Source organism: Sorex fumeus, unplaced genomic scaffold (genome assembly GCF_029834395.1).
Source record: "Sorex fumeus unplaced genomic scaffold, SorFum_2.1 ptg000054l, whole genome shotgun sequence".
Classification (NCBI taxonomy): Eukaryota; Metazoa; Chordata; class Mammalia; order Eulipotyphla; family Soricidae; genus Sorex; species Sorex fumeus.
The window spans coordinates 44,505,214-44,523,072 of record NW_026606111.1 but is presented as its reverse complement, the minus strand read 5'-3'; the positions used below and the strand labels follow the sequence as shown (position 1 = coordinate 44,523,072).

The window sequence follows — 17,859 nt, the reverse complement described above, 5'->3', positions numbered from 1 at the left end:
ACTGTTTGGGAGAGTTTCTGTTTTTTCAATTTCCTGGAAAAGTTTGAGAAGGACGGGCAGTAGATCCTCTTTAAATGATTGGAAAAATTCGGTAGTGTATCCATCTGGACCTGGGCTTTTGTTTTTGGGAAGAATTTTGATTACAGTTTCAATTTCATTTTTATGAGTAGGTCTATTCAGGTATTTTATATCCTCTTGACTCATTTTTGGGAGATTATAGGAATCCAGGAATTTATCCATTTCTTCTAAATTCTCTTTTTTCTTGGCATACAGACTTTCAAAGTAGTCTCTGATGATCTTTTGAATTTCTTTGGTTTCCATTGTGATATCTCCATTTTTATTTCTGATTCGGTTTATTAGTTTTCTCTCTCTCTGTTTCTTTGTGAGTGTTACTAGTGGTTTATCTATCTTGTTTATTTTCTCAAAGAACCAGCTCTTGGTTTCATTGATCTTTCGGATTGTTTCTTAGGTTTCCATGTCGTTGATTTCTGCTCTAAGTTTTATGATCTCTGTCCTTCTGCCCGATTTAGGCTCCTTTTCTTGATCCTTTTCTAAGATCTTGAGCTGTGAAATAAGTTGCTTATGTGCATCTTTTCTTCCGTCCAGAGATATGCTTGCAGTGCTATGAATTTTCCCCTTAATAGGGCTTTAGCTGCATCCCATAAGCTCTGGTAGTTCGTGTCTTCGTTCTCATTTGTTTCCAGGTATCTTTTGATTTCTTCCTTGACGTCCTTCTTGACCCACACATTGTTCAGCAGTGACTTGGTTATTTTCCAGGTGTTCGATTTGGTTGTCCGTGTCTGTGTGTGATTCACATCTATCCTCAGTTCATCATGGTCTGAAAAGATTGTTGATACTCTTTCTATCTTCCTGATTCTATTGAGGTATGTTTTGTGGCCTAGCACATAGTTGATTTTGGAAAATGTTCCAGGAGCACTGGAGAAGAATGTGAATTCTTTCTTTGGGGCGTGTAAAGCCCTGTATAGGTCTATAAGTCCTTTCTCTTCTATTTCTTCATTCAAAGCCAATGTTTCCTTGCTGAGTTTTGTTCTTGTTGATCTATCCAAAGGTGATAAGGTGATGTTGAAGTCTCCATCTACGATTGTGTTGCTAGCACTGTCCTCTTTAAAATCTGTTAGCAGTTGTTTTAAGTATCTAGCTGCTCCTTCATTAGGTACTTATACATTTAAGAGTATGATTTCTTCCTGTTGTATGTATCACTTGATGAAGAGAAAGTGGCCTTTGCTGTCCCTTCTAATCTTTTTCAGCCTGACATTAATGTTGTCGGATACTAGTGTGGCCATCCTAGCTTTTGTGATGGAACTGTTTGCTTGCAGGATTGTTTTCCATCCTTTCACTTTGAGTCTGTGTTTGCTCTGATTGTTCAGATGAGTTTCCTGTAGAGAGAAGAATGCTGGTTTCAGTTTCTGGATCCATTTTGCCACTCTGTGTCTCTTGGTTGGTGCATTTAGACATTGACATTAAGGGAGAGTATTGTCATGGGGTTTTCTGCCATCTTCCTGTAGGAGTTGATTGTGTTTACACGTGTTTTCATTCTTTTCTTACAGGAGCCCCTTTAGTTCTTCTTTTAGATTTGGTTTTGAGTGTATGAAGTTCCTGAGTTTGTGTTTATCTAAAAAGTGGTGTATCGTTCCATCGAATTTGAGTGAGAGTTTAGCTGGATAGAGTATTCTCGGTGAGACGTTCATTTCTTTGAATTTTTTCACTATATACAACCATTGCCTTCGGTTTTGAGGGTTTCCACTGATAGGTCTGCTGTGAATCTAAGGGGTGCTCCTTTGTATGTAATTTCCTTCTTTTACCTTGCTGCTTGTAATATTGTGTCTCTGTCCACAGCATCCATCGTTCTGACTATGATATGCTTGGAGTGTTTTTTCTGGGGTCTCTTTTAGCTGGTACCCTTCTGGCTCCTTGGATCTGGATGTCTGCTTTCCTTAACTCTGGGAACTTTTCAGCAATGGTTTCTTTTACTCTAGCTTTTTCATTGGGGTTGTTTCCCTGTCCTTCTGGTAAACCAATGATTGTAATGTTGTTCCTCTTGGCGTCATCCCCTATGTCTCTGATTCTACTTAGAGACATTTTGAGGTCTTTTCCTATTGCTTGTTCTTCCCAGTGGGATTTCTGTTGCTCACCTTCAAGCTCGCTGATCCTCTCTTCAGCTGCACTTATTCTATTGCTCAGGGCACTTACTAACTTTTTAATTTTATCCACTGAATCCTTTATTTGTGAATCTTCTTTTTGTAGCTTTTTAAAATTCTGTTCTCTTTTCTTCTTGTATTTTCTTGGCTCTCTTTTCTGATCCCAGGGTCACTCCCACCCAGGATCCTGGAATGTAGGAAGAGCAATGGAAAATCCCATGGAGCTGCCTCATGTGTCCCCTGCTGGAGGGTGTCCAGTTCTGCAGGAAAAGGCGGGGGGCTGGGGTGAGGAGTGGAGGAGTGGTGAACCTGGCTGGTGCTCCCTCTACCCACCTGGAGGGGAGGGGCTGATAAGGTGATGGATAGTCCAAAGGAGCTGCTGCAGGTGTTCCCCGCAGGTGTACCCCTGTGGAGGTTGTCGAGTTCAGCGGGAAAAGGCACGGGGCTCTTGTTTTATTTTTACTTTATGTTCCAATCTTAATGGTATCACCAGCTACTCAGTCAACCTAGTTAAACCCTAAAGTCTCTTCCACTTTCTCCTGCACAAGTCTCTGCTTTCTGACAAAAGGGAGGACCTCAGAATGCTGACATCAATCTAATACCCAGGGAAGCAGGAGATAGTGTGGTGCTTATGGAACTTGTCTCACATTCACTCAATTTGACTCCCAGCGCCACCTGGTTGCCAGAGTATCAAAGGCTGTATAACCTCAGAGGACCCCAAGCACCATGGCCACGTTTTCTGAAAATTGTCTGTGGGGCCCCCACACCTCCTGAGCATTGCTTTACAGACTCTCCCAGCAACCAAAAAATATGTAGTGCCCCAGAAACATGTACTTGTCTTAAATACGGAGCCTCACTTGAGGTGAGGTTCACAAGGAAATATTGCATGAAAACATAAATCAAAGAGCAGGGGAGACAGTGTAAATCATGTGAGTACAGATTATATATTTGGTGAAATGTGTTAAGATTCAGATGCCCTAGTCTTCGCACCAGGGATATTCCTTCAAAAATTTCCCAATATACTGGAAAGGTTCTAGAACATTAGATGACTGAAACTCAATTATGAGCAACTTTGTAACTTTGTATCTCTTGGTAATTCTAATCGTTAAAGTAAATTTTAAATACAACCATCAAATTTACCTTTTTACCACTAAATGTGAAAGATACTTTCTAATACTTATCCTCACCAGAAGCTCAACAGAGTGTGACACTTGCCAGGAAATGTCCTCCCTTGCATTTTTCTCATGATACTTATTAGTACTTCACTCGTCTGTTTCTTCCCTTTACTCATGCCAAATCTTCCCATCTCCCTTGTAAGCTCCTGAAACATTATCCATTCAACATTGGTGCACGTTGCCACTGCTCCTCTTGAGGTCTTGTGCATGAACTGATTCTAAAACATAACATAGCTGTAATTACAGTATTCATGCCAAAGACAGTCATTGATATATCTTTGGGTTTAGCTTTCTACAAGCTATTGGCACACAGGTGAGAAACATTTTTTTTTCCTACAGAGAACACAAAAATACAAATGCTGGGTTTTAAAGTTCCATCAGTATTCTGAGGTACAAATGAAGGATATATATTTTTAATATTTTATCCAATATCTGTGAGATAGACCATTGCAAATCTATTCATAATTTGCTTCCAGTCATACAACGATCCAACATCCGTCCCTTCTCTAGGGTACATTTCCCAAAACCAATATTCCTGGTTCCCTAAAACCATCCCCCAACACCCTACACCCACCCCCAGTGTGTATCTATGGCAGGCGCTTTAATTCTTTCTCTCTGTCTCCTTTTTATTTTGTGCATTAAGGGTCTCGTATAGGTACTAAGAGGTCATCATGTTTGTTCAAGGAATTTAGCATTTTTATCAGGAAGGTAAGCCTGGAGTAGCTTTGAGGTATGGAAAGGAATGCTGAGGCTTCCATAAGTACAGGGCAGTGGGGGTGGGATTCCCATTCTGCCCAGAGAAAGCCTGGAGATTTCAGTCACAAAACCCGCTTATCCGAATTTTCAGCTGTTATATTTCAGTGAGAGCCATCCTGAGACGATGGAAACCAGAGGAGAGCATGGTGGCGATTTTGGATTGTGGGAGCAAGTGGCTGCACTGGGTTCTGGTTGGGTGGGCACCAAACTAACCTGCCTCCCTCCGATTTACCCTAGTGTCTTCAGCCTTTTGCAGGTCCAAGGTTAACAGTGGTTGTTGATATGTTCCAAATTTGTCTATGGGTCTCTGAAACAAGACCAATGCTGAGCCAGGGGTGGTTTGTGAACATGGCTCCCACATATCTTTCGGGAGTTTAATTTCTCGGGAAACGTAGTCCTGAGTTGTTGGGAGCCAGCCAGAGGCACAGTGGCGATTTGAGGTTATCAGGAAGCATGAAGACGCCATCAGACTATTGATGTACTCACCTAAGGGTACAGGTTGACTTCCTGCAGGCACTGCACCACCAGACTAACAAATATTCTTTGAATTAATGAACGAATAATCAACATTTTCAAAATGTGTCTCTTTCTTGCATTTTAGAAGGGTAACTTCTAACAGGAAAATAATCTTCATGGTATAATCAAGACCTACGATTTATTCTTAATATATTTAATAAAAGCTACATATTTTGGAAATTTATACAAAGAAATTCTTTTAAATTATCTGTCTTCATAATTTACTTGTAAATTACTAAGATATCACTGTTTATTCCACAGTTCTTAGCATAGAAATTTACAGACAGAATGTGCTAAGTAAAAATTCATTTTGGCACTTCTGTTCAATGTAGTACTGGAAGTATTTGGAAGAGAAAATAGATAAGAAAAAGATATTAAGGGTTTTTCATGTTTGAAAGTTAGAAATCATCTCTCCCTATTCACAGAAGATATCATACTATATTCAGAGAATACTAAAATCTCTATGAAAAATTCCCAGAGACAATAGACATTTATAGTAAAATTGCAGGCTATAAACTCAATACCCAAAAGTCTATGGCTTTTTTATATGCAAGTAATGAGAGAGAAGAAAGTGACATGAAAAAGCAATCCCATTCACAATCGTGCCGCAGAAAATCAAGAACCTTGGAATCAGCTTTACTAAAGAGTTAAAGGACCTATACATCAGGAAATTAAAAACGACACTAGGAAATGGAAACATATATACTGCATATGGAATGGGAGATTTAACATTGTCAAAATGGCAATTCTCCACGAAGCATTGTAAAAATTCAACTTGATCCCTATAAAGATACCCATGACATTCTTCAAAGAAATTGATCAAGCACTCCTGAAATTCACATGGAAAAACAAACGCACACGAATAGCTAAAGCAATTCTTGGGGAAAAGACAATGGAGGCATCACCTTCCCCAACCTCAAACTCTACTACAAACGATAATAATGAGAACAACATGGTACTGCAACAAAGGCAGAGCTGCAGACCAATGGGAAAGGATTGAATATACTGACACACACCCTCAAATATATAATCATCTAATCTTTGATAAGGGAGCAAGAAATGTGAAGTGGATCAAGAGAGTCCTCCTGAACAAATGTTGCAGAAAAAACTGGAAAGCTACATGCAAAAAAAATGGCTCAGACGTCTACCTAACACCATGCACAAAAGTCAGATAAAAATGGGTCAAAGGCCTCAACATCAGACCAGAATCCCTCAGGTTCATTGATGACAAGGTCGGCAAATCCCTCCACGACATTGAAGCTAAAGGTATCCTCAAATATAACACGCCACTTGCCAAGCAACTGGAAACAGAGATAAACAAAGGGGACTATCTTAAATTAAGCAGCTTCTGTACCTCAAAATAAACAGTGACCAGAAACAAAGACTCTGCTATGCGGGCCAGATTCTCGCAGAAGCCTACCAGGTTCTCTGAGAGTGAGAACTGGACAATCAGAGTTGCTGTCTTCTAAATAAGATCCAGTCTCTGGATGTTGGCCATTGATGGCATTACATGGATCCAGGGGCAGTTCGTGGTTGTAGCACTTAATTATTAGAAGATGGGGGATCTGGAAGGAGGGGGCACAGTCTTGATCTGAGCAGCCATGGAGTTCTCATCGCCCGGTCCCGCACATCTGGGTTCCTCTTTCAATTCCTTCATGCATGAGGCTCCTTCAAGCTTGGGAAGGGTGGTCTTAAGCGTACCTATGGCTGGTTGCAGAGGTCTTCAGCTGCCGGGGTTCTAATCATGTCGGTGAGGGAAATTCACCCCGGCACCTCCAAGGGGCCTCGGTGAGGAAAGCCATGTGCGAGGTCAGGACACTGTCGTTTTAGACATATTTGGAATTAATTTTAGATCGAAAAGTACACATCATTCAAAATACTTATGTGCTTAGTAATAAATTACTACACACTTCTTCAAACACCTCAGAGACCCCACTCTGGTCAGAGAACTAGATTTTTAATTACAGGTCTGTTTTGCCCATGTGTCATGACTGAGAATCACTATCAGTAGATATGAAACTCACTATACACAAAGATGCACACAGGTTACTTTGAGTCATCTATGTTGTTAATGTGAGTTGGCCATTAAACTTCACTGAGACCCTTTGTTCTGTCCTTTATAGGAGCCTCATGAGTCTCACCTTCCGTTCAAGTTGAACTTGTAATAAGGTGGAATGAAATCATCAATATGCTTCTCACCTCATCCTTCAGGAGAAAAATCCTACATACATTCAAGGGGTCAAAGTGCAGACAACACCATCCACCTTTTCCTGGAGATGTACACAGGACTGAGGTGAGAACAGCAAAAGGCTCTATTTTAATGTTCTTAATGAAGGATTCTGGGAACAACATTAAACAAACTCATATACCATCTTCCAAAAGTATTATTTTGTAAAACTGATGCCTAGGGTATGGTAAACGATAATATAGTAAAAACCATATTTTTATTTCTGGGACATTAAAGTTCTAAATCTATTTATTCATGCTGCTTTGAAATACATTCCTTGATTAGGAATCATTGTCTGCCATAGGAGTGAGGAAGGACAACACTCAAAGTAAGAAGAAGCGAAAAATATGGAAAAATTAACTCCTACTAGGTTTGATAACACATATACAAAAATTGAAATGATACAATGATGAGCATGGTCCTTGCACAGAGATAACATGCAAACTTGTAAAGCATTCCATATTTTTGTTGCAAGAAGAATGAACAGGTCTACTTTAAGCTAAGACAATCCCCGTAAGTACAAAAATTCTACATAAAGAGAGCACAAATCCCCAAAACAACAATCTCTCTCAATGTCAATGGACTAAATGTGCCAATTCAGAGCCACAGAATAGGAAGATGAATTAGAAAACTGAACCCAACATTCTGCTTCCTGCAAGAAACATGTCTCAACAATCAAAGCACCCATGGGCTAAAGGTAAAAGGCTGGGAAACAAGTTTTCAAGAAAATATCACCTCCACAAAGCTGGAGTGGCCATACTAGTATCAGACCACATGGACTTCAGGCTAAAGGTTAGCAGAGACAGTGAAGGTCATTTCTTAATGATCATGGGATATGTACATCAGAAAGAACTCACCTTCCTCAATTTATATGATCCTAATGACAGACCAGCAAAATACTTTAAAACAACTTCTAATAAACTTATAGAAAAACATTGATAGCAACACAATACTAGTAGGAGATTTCAACACTTCTTTGTCACTTCTCGATAGATCAAACAGACTGAAGCTCAGCAAGGAAATATTTTCTTTAAGGGAAGTAATGAACAACCGTTGGCTTAGGGAAGAAATCAAAGAGGAAATAAAAAGTTTCCAGAAACAAATGAGAATGAGGACACGAGCTACCACAACTTGTGGGACACAGCAAAAGCAGTGTTAAGAGGAAAGATTATAGCTCTGCCAGAATTAATCAGGAAGAAAGAAAGGGCCTACCTGAATAAATTAGAGCTCAAGATTTTGGAAAATAACCAACAAAAGTAGTCCAAACTAGGCTGGAGGAAGGAAATAATAAAACTTGTACCAGACATCAATGAGCTAGAATCCCAAAATACAATCCAGAAGACCAATAAGAACAAAAACTGGTTCTTTGAGAAAATAAATAAGATCAATAAACCATGAGAAGCCTCTCAAAGAAACAAAGAGAAAGAATTCTAATAAATCGAATCAGAAATGCAAAGAGGGGTATCCTAATAGAAAGTACAGAAATCCATAGGATCATCAGAGATTATTTTGAGAATCTTTGCAGCAGGAAATGAGAGAATCTTGAAAAAATTGATAAATTATTGGATTCCAATTACCTCCCAAGGCTGAACCAAGAAGATTTGGAATACTTGAACCTATCTCTACCAAGGAAATTGAAATGATGGTCAAAATTATACCCCCAAACAGAATCCAGGGCCCAGATGGATTCACTAGTGAACTATTTCAAACCTTTAAAGAGGAACTGCTTCCAACATTTTTAAGATTTTCCAGGATATTGAAGAAACATAAATACTCCCAAATAGTTTCTATGAGGCAAAGATCACCCTAATACTCAAATTGACAGAGACACCACAAAAAAAGAAAATTGCAGACCTTTTTCCTTTGTGAATACAGATACAAAAATTTTCAAGAAAATACCAGCAAAGAGAATCTAGAAACTCAACAAAAGATCACACACTATGACCAAGTACGTTTAGCTTGGGGATGCAAGGATGGCTTAACATTCTCTAGTCAATCAACAGAATACACCATCTCAATAAAATAAAGATAAAAGTCATATGATCATATCAATAGACGTAGATAAAGCATTTGATTAGATCCAGCACCCATTCATGATGAAAAACTCTCCACAAAATGGGAGTTGAAAGTACTTTCCTCAATCTAGTCAAAGCAAATTACCACAAACCCACAGCAAGTATTATTCTCAACGGGGAACAACCAAGGCTTGGAGCAGAAATCAATGAAATAGAATTCCAGAATACAATCAGGCACAAAACAAGTTACCCAATCTCAACACTCCTATTCTTCATAGTACTTGAAGTACTTGCCATATGATTTTGGTAAAAAAAAATATATATCAAGGGCATCCATATAAAAAAGGAAGAACACAAGCTTTTACTATTTGGAGATAACATGATACTATACTTAGAAAATCCCAAAGAATCTCCAAAAAAGCTCCTGGGAACAATAGATTTGTTTAGTAAAGTAGCATATTACAAAATCAATATCTGGTACTACATGGCTTTCCCATATATTAATAATGAAAGAGAAAAAAGAGATAGAGAAAAACAATCCCATTCACAATAATACCTCAGAAAATAGAGTATAATAGAATCAACTAAAAAGGTTAAGGAACTATACCAAAAAAAAAAACCTACAAAACACTACTTCACAAATAAGAGAGTATATGAGGAAATGGAATCACATCCCATGCTCATGGATTGAGATGTTTAACACTGTCAAAATGACAATACACACCAAAGCTCTATAAAGATTTAATGCACTTTCTATAAGGATACACATAACATTTTTCAAATAAATAGATTAAACACTCTTGAAACTCATACAGAACCATAAACTCCCATGAAGAGCTAAAGCAATCTTAGGTAAAAAGAAGAAGGAAACACCTTCCCCAACTTCAATCCCTACTAAAAAGTTGTAGTCATCCAAATACCATGATATTCAGATAAAGACAGGCCTCAGATCAATGGAATATAGTCTAATATCTTGAAGCTGGCCCTCAGATTATTATTACCTAATCTTTCATAAATGCTCAAGAAATATGAAGTTGAGCTAGGAAGTCTCTACAGCAATTGGTGCTGGGAAAACTGGACAGCAACATTAAAAAAAAATGAACTCAGACCTCTTTATATTGCCAGGCGCAAAGTCAGATCAAATGTATTAAAGACCTCACTATCATACCTGAATTCTTAAGATTTATGGAGAAAAATGTGGGAAGATCCCTTCATGACATTAAAGCTAAGGGAAACAAAAAAGCAAGCAAGCAAGCAAGCAAGCAAGAAAGAAAGAAAGAAAGAAAGAAAGAAAGAAAGAAAGAAAGAAAATAAAAATTAAAAAATAATGCTGTTTGCAATGCTAAGGATCAATCCCAGATCCCAGATCATCATTTTCTTGCTTTTTTGGGTCACACGTGGCGATGCACAGTGGTTACTCCTGGCTCTGCACTAAGGAATTACGCCTCACGGTGCTTGGGGGGACCATACAGGATGCTGGGAATCTAACCTGGGTATGCCGTGTGCAAGGCAAATGCCCTACCTGCTGTACTATAGCTCCAGCTCCCCCCCTCCCCATAATTCATCATCCTGAGGGCCTCAGATTTTTACCTTCCGTTTAGAAACTTCATCTTTACATTGATACAGTAAATTGAAACCACAGAACCATTGAATGGCATGTTATAATGGTAGCAGCCATGAGCAAACATTGATAACCCATAAGTTGTCATGAATGAATTCTGTCTCAGAGGCTTCACTTCTGAGGATACCTGTCACTACCTCCTTTCTGTTACATATTCCAGGATCAGAATCTACATCAGGCCATCAGTAGAAATTGTCCACCCGAAAGCTAGCCTTCCACTGGGATCAGAATCCTTGATCCATGTAACTTGTAATTTTTCATACATGATTTCTTGACCTTGTTTCAGGTGGAGGCATCCAGAGCATAAACTCAGCTTTCCTGTTGTTTCCACAGGAAATCCAAATACCTAAGGATGTTATCATTTCTGACGCCACTGTTACAGATTTTTTTGGAATCCCACGGTAAGATAATATCATTAATGTTATAATATTACTGTTCTCCATAGTTCGGATCTCCCCAAAGAACTCTCTACCCACCTCACTCCAAGTGCAGACTCCAGTTTATCATGCTCCTGAAAGTACTTCTAATAGTTTCACTCAGGTTCTCCCCTAAAGTGCACAAGTTAAGTTCATACCACTCCAAATTCTTATTCCTAAACTACCAGAGTAGGCTTGGTCCTCAAGCTCTTATTCTCATTAGAAGAAATACCGTGCTCTCTTTCTCTATGTCTCTCTTTCCTTGCTTTGTTAAATGAGAGTTCTCGCTTGAACAAATATTTCATTCCACCCCACACATGTTTCACAAGTTTCTGAGTGTTTTTCAGTAAAATCTATTTAGCTTCACTAAACTAAAAATTTTAAAAAACCAGAGCATTGTTAAAACCAATATTTGTATCTTTTAAACCACAAATTTTGAAAATGAAAGGTGGAAAAGCAATGGAATACTACTCAGTTGTATGAAGTGAAATCTTCTTATTATTTGTATATAAAATGGAAAACATGAGGAAATTATGTTTAGTGACAAAAACCAGGCAGAGAAAGAAAGGCATCCTACAAATTCAGGCATGCGTGGCATATAGAGAAAACAAATTAAAAGAATAATATGAGACAGACAAACGTCTAAAACATTATTTATATTCTATGATTTATAATTCAATTAGTAATGGTTTCTAATACACATAATTCCAACATGACACTCCTCATTCTCTCAAAGAATAAACCCTCCCTCTCCCCCAATCCCCCAGAATCCCTCACTCTCAATCCCCTGACTCAATTGTGTGGATCAGTTCTCCCCTTACATTGCTCTTGAACCTTTGTTTCTACCTTGCTGTGTTTCTTTACATCCCACATATGAGAAAAATCTCTCTGTATCTGTTCATTTCCTTAAGGCTAACTTTACATGCATGATATCCTCTAGTTTCATCCAATGTTGAAAATTGCATAATTTTGATATTTTCAAAGCAATAAAAACAAACTTTAGAACTATGACACTATTTAGTTACCAGATCGAAAAATATAATCAAAGTGGAAAAACTGAACAATGGTGAATGACAGAGTAGGCCTTTCAGTAGTGAGTGTAATATGATACATGCACGTTGATTCTGCATAATTCTAAAATTTATGAAATTCTATAATGTAATTCTATAAGGTAATTTTACATAATCAAAAAAGTATTTCAATAATTTACATTTATCTATGATTTTGGCGTATCTTTTGTGTCAAACTATCAGAAATAAAAATAATGTGAGATAGAGATATGGTCTATCACTATACTTTTAAACAAGAGAAGCGCTAAAAATTTCTGTGTCTTGATGAACTCTCATATAAATTGACTCCAAAATCAAATTAATATACTCAAGGAAAAATAAAAGTCAACCAATTTAATCTTTTGCCTTCACTCAGGTTCCCATCTGCTGATCTCTCACAGACAAAAAAAAATTTTACTTTATTTTTTATTTAAATTTTTATTAGTGAAACACCATGATGTACAGTTGTACATTTACAAATTTTTGTGCTTGGGTTTCGATTATACAATGATCAAAGGCCCATTCCTCCGCCAGTGCCCATTTTTCACCAACATGGATTCCAGTATCCCTCCCACACCAATACCCCCCATCCAACCCTGCCTCTGTGGCAGGGCATTCCCTTTTTTTCTCTCTCTCCTATCGGGTGTTGTGGTCTGCAAAAGAGGCATTGAGTGCCAATCATGTTCAGTACATAGTCAGAATTTTTATTTTCAAAGGATTTCTTGGCAGAGGTTTGGGATTCTTTGCTAGAAACCAACTCCTTTTCTTCTGCTTTTTTTTTTCTAGAAATATATACTTATACTAAGACTGATTAGTCATGGCACCAAATTGACAAATGTCCCTGTTTTTACTTCAGATCTGTTTCCTCATTATCACCAATTATTAGCAGTGGATAGAAAATAACTAGCCCAAAATTCGTGGGGGAAAGAGAAATGTTTATGCTTACCATAGTTTGGAAAATCCCTGTCACTAGTATAGTGACATTCATCTAAATTTGTAAACACAATGATTATGAAGAGGTAAACTATGACTGCCACTTCAAGAAAGAACGGGCCTTCAGCAAATATCCATGGTTTCAGAAGGATGGCTCTGGCTTTGATTGGGGGCAAACATGAGAGTGTGAGCTACCGGCAGTTAACACATGCTCTTAGGCTATGTGGTGATACTGCTGAGAAATGTGGCGAGCCCTGATTAGGTAGGGTCATGGTGGAGAATGGAATGAAGACAAGAAAACAGAGCAACAGGACAAGATGATAGATTCCTTTGTATAAAAGTTTTCATCTCTAATGTATTAATCTGTGAAAAAGAGAACCAACTTTTTATCATTTTCCTGGCAATATATTATCCTTACATACTGCTTCAGGAAAAAAACGCTTCCCTTGTTAGATATTATAGCCTGAATATCTGTGAGGTCTTTGAACTCTTTCTATATATACAGTGCTGATGACTGAAACCAATCTCACTATTTAAGTATCTAAACTGCAATGTTCTCACCATTTAACTCACTAAACTCTGATGGCTCCAAATCTTCTATGATCAGCTTTCATCTCTTCCATGATATCCAGGCTTCTCTTCCCAACTGTCAAATCTCCCTTTCTTTCTCCCTCTTTCTACCAACTATGATCTCCCTGCCAAAATTTGCTAAGACAAGCTTTCTTGAAATATAGATATAAGTTGACTTCTCTTTTTTTTTAAATTTAGGCAATTTTGATTTTCAAAGTCATTTATAATGGAGATTTGTCATACAATACTCCAATTCTAATCACACCACCAGTGTCTGCATCCTTCCACCAACAGATTACCCATTTCTCCCTGCATTCCCACCGATTTCCTTGACAAACACATTTTGAAGTTTTACTATTGTACTTTGGGTTCCATACTTACAGTAGTGTTGGCATTGGTGGTTAAGACATACACCTCAACTTTTTCATGCTGGCCTTCCTGGATCAATGCCCACTGACACCATGTAGGGGAAATATATGAGAACAAATCATTAAACTCCAAATTTTTCAAATAATCTTTAAACAATTCTAATCGAAAAGAAAATAGTGAGAACTGGAGGAGACAACCTCTTGACAGCCTGCAAAGTCTTTTCATTTTTCCACATTACAACAGAAGTAATCAGTGAAGGAGGTCTGTCATCACGCAAGTTAGGTGACCCTGCTGAGGTGTGGTCAACAGGGTGTTTTGTGCTCTTCTCTCCTTCCACCAGAAGTCCCAACCCTATGATTTTTGTCTCTTCAGTCCGCATAAAATGGAAAAAGTTTTACCACACAGACATCCATGTAATGAGCCAGCCAAGGTGATAAAAATAAATTTCAGCAAATTCATAGGTTAGTCATGGTGGTAGAAACTAAATATCATATTTTTGTATTGAATATGCAGGAGACACATATTACAAACCTTTTCATGATTCAGTTTCAATCATAGGATATTTTAACACCTAACCTCCACTAGTATACAGTTCCATTGCTAATGTCCCCAGTTTCTCTCCCACCACTCCCTCTCCCAACCCCAAACCCCACCTGACAGCCTGCTTACTCTACACTATTGCAGGCACATCTCTCTCTCTCTCTCTCTCTCTCTCTCTCTCTCTCTCTCTCTCTCTCTCTCTCTCTCATCCTTTGGGCATTATGGATTGTAATACAGATAGTGAGAGATTCTCACCTTTATTCTTTTACCTGCTTTCAGGACTCAGTTCTCACCCAGAGTAATCACTTCCAACTATCATTGTCAGAGCGGTCCCTTCTTTATTCCAAATGCTCGCCTTCAGCACTTGTGGCAAGCGTGCAACCATTGACCAATTCTCTTGGCCTGTGTTTCTGCTATCCTTGGGTATTAGTCTCATATTCTGGTTTTTTATATCCAAAAAATGGGGTAGTCCAATCAGTATACCCCTTTCCGTCTGACTGATTTCATTGAGCATGATATTCTTCCCTGTACATCCATTTATAAGCAAATTTCATGATGTCAGTTTCCTGCCAACTGTGTAGTATTCAATTGTGTAGGTATACCATAGTTTCTTCTGGCTATTATGAATAGTACTGCAGATGGTATTTCTGTTATAATTCTCATGTTTAATGTAACTTACATAGGAAAATACTTCCCAGGTTCCAAACCTACAGAATCCACTCACAAACACAACTTTTTTTACTTTTTTAAAAAATATAATTTTTTATGATGCTTTCTAAAAAACGGAAGCTATTAACAAAACTCAGGGAAAGCATATTCTATTAAAGACAAAAAAAATATCCTTAAGAAAGGACAACAGCTACGTGTTCTTGCTCCTCAAAAATCCACGTGTTTCTTGATATATTGTCAATATCTTTCTATAGCCTTAAAATTCTTCAACTTCATTTCTAAACACTATTTAGAGTTGTATTAATTTAATAGGTGTAATCAGTTTTATAGAATATTTATTTGATTCTTTCAAATTTTGCATAAACAACGTTTGAATTAACCATAGCACCGTAGCACTGTCCTCCCATTGTTCACTGATTTGCTCGAGCGGGCACCAGAAACGTCCCTATGGTGAGATTTGTTGTTACTGTTCTTGGCATGTTGAATAATTCACAGGTAGCTTGCCAGGCTTTGCCATGAGGGAGGGTTACTCTCAGTAGCTTGCCGGGCTCTCTGAGAGGAGCAGAGCAATCGAACCCAGGTTGGCCGCATGCAAGGCAAATGTCTTACCCACTGTGCTATGGCTCCAGCCCTTATATATATTTATACATATATATGTGTATTTACACACACATACATATCTATATATTCCTCTTACACGGCTCTTAAGCTCCAACTCATATTTCTTCCTCCTCCAATTATTTACTACTTCTCTCCCCATACTTGGGGCTCAACTAATTTTCCGAGTGCCCTCAGATACATTTCTGAGGCCATGATAAAGGAATGCATAACACATACATGCAAGGAAGGCACAAAGCATATGTAGATAAATTTCATATGGACATATAATTGTGATGACTAGTTTACAAACTGTATACACTTCAAGTACAGAGTTCCTCATCTCAGCAACTCTGTATTCATTCTCCATGCACTGTCAAATATCCAGCTACTGTCCACAACCAACTAACAACATTCCCCTACCCATTTCAGTCATTTAAATCCCCTCCGATAAGGACGATTTTGATGTCAGAGTGTAAAGGTTTAATTTTGCTTTTGTTTTATTCATCCATTTAACTTTTATCTTTATATTCCAGAAACAAATCAAATATTTAAAAAAAAATAAAGGACAGAAGGTGATATCAGGCAACAAATGAAATAGTTGATGTGGCTGAGAATCAGCAAGAGTCTTGCAGGTCAGTGTGAGGAAAGGAACATCCAGTTGTCCTTCCCAGCATATTTCCAAAGGGCTGGCTTGGAGCAGGGTACATGCTGGGAAGAACCGCATGACAGTAGTAGTGTCTTGAACATATAGGGGCCTATGTTCTTCTTTGAAAATGTAATAGTATTGACCTCCATTGCAAACCACAACACCCTAAAACAAAGAAAAAGCAAAAGGGAATGCCCTGAGGTGGGACGGAGTGGGGGAGATGGGGGGTGGGAGGGTCACTGGGTTTCCTGGTGGTGGAGAATGGGCACTGGTGGAGATATGGGTACTTGATTCTTGTATAACTGAAACCCAAGCACAAAGATATGTAAGTCTACAACTGCAGCTCACGGTGTTTCACTAATAAAAATAAATAAATAAAAATTAAAAAATTAAAAGCACTATCAGCTGGTATAAGAAAAAAATGTAATGGTGTTGACTAGATTACATCAAGATCATTTTTTCTATAGAATGCTATGATTCATCTTTGATTCACTGATTGATACTTTGAAATGTCCCAGTTCATTCTCATTCAGAGAAGTCATTTATTTCTTCGAGTACTGATTTGTATAGGGAATTCCTCACAAAATACTTTATATAATGTATATTCAGGGACTCAATGATAATGTACTTATTACCATTTTCAAAGAATACCAAAATACACTTTTAATAAGACTTTCTTGGTTCTCTATCTAAAATCTAAATGACAACAATTAAGTTTAACTCAATATTTTCTAAAGCGCATTACATTAGTATTTGAAAAGAAATTTTAATAGACTCTGGGAGAGGGGAGGATGAAAAGTAATGGATCCATAAGGATTAGTACAAGTCTTTGGGTGTGTGGGGCATGGGAGTGTGTAGAAAAGTTGAGATCACACTCAGCTATGTGATCTAATCTCTATATATCTATTCTCTAAATTAGATACCAGCAATATATCCACACAGGTGTATTCATATGACTATCATGTACACTACTGAGATCCAGGGAAATAATTCTTAGCACTGACATTCTTGTAAATTTAAGTCGTAATCAGGTTTTTATGATTAAGTTGTTAATGATTTCATAGGCAGTGTTTTTTTCCTTAACCAACCTGGAATGTCTTTAAAAGACCAAATATAGGAACATTCTTTCATTTTTAATTAAATATAGAAAATGCTGAATTTACATGTTAAATAGAGATGAATATCTTTTTCAATAACCTATTTGGGACACTGTCCTTTACTTGTTTTATTAGGAACTGAATGTGGTACCCTATAATATCTAATTCCATTCCTAGACCTCCATTCTCTACTTGTACCAATCAGGACAAACTTCTCTTTAGGCCCAGTTTTCAGTAATCTCAACTATCCATTGAAGTAAAAAATAAGTCTCATCAAATAATTCTGTTATCCAGAAGTTGTTTAAGATGCTTACACAAATGAACAGAATATTGAGAAAGAAAAATTCTGCTTGAAGAAGGCACAGAATTCATGTTGTAATTGACCATATAAAAGAAAGAAAATTAAAGTAAATTTCTTGTAATTTCTCGTAGTCTTGGAACCATGTTGACCATGGGGTAGTCAGCTAGCTAAGTCTTCCTTAACTTGGATTTCCCTTGTTC

At 37.7% G+C, this 17,859-nt stretch overlaps 1 pseudogene; it reads left to right on the top strand.

Moving 5' to 3' along the window:
• Positions 1 to 7,203: 7,203 nt before the first annotated feature.
• Positions 7,204 to 7,300, top strand: LOC130033849 (uncharacterized; annotated as a pseudogene).
• The last annotated feature ends 10,559 nt before the right edge of the window (positions 7,301 to 17,859 follow it).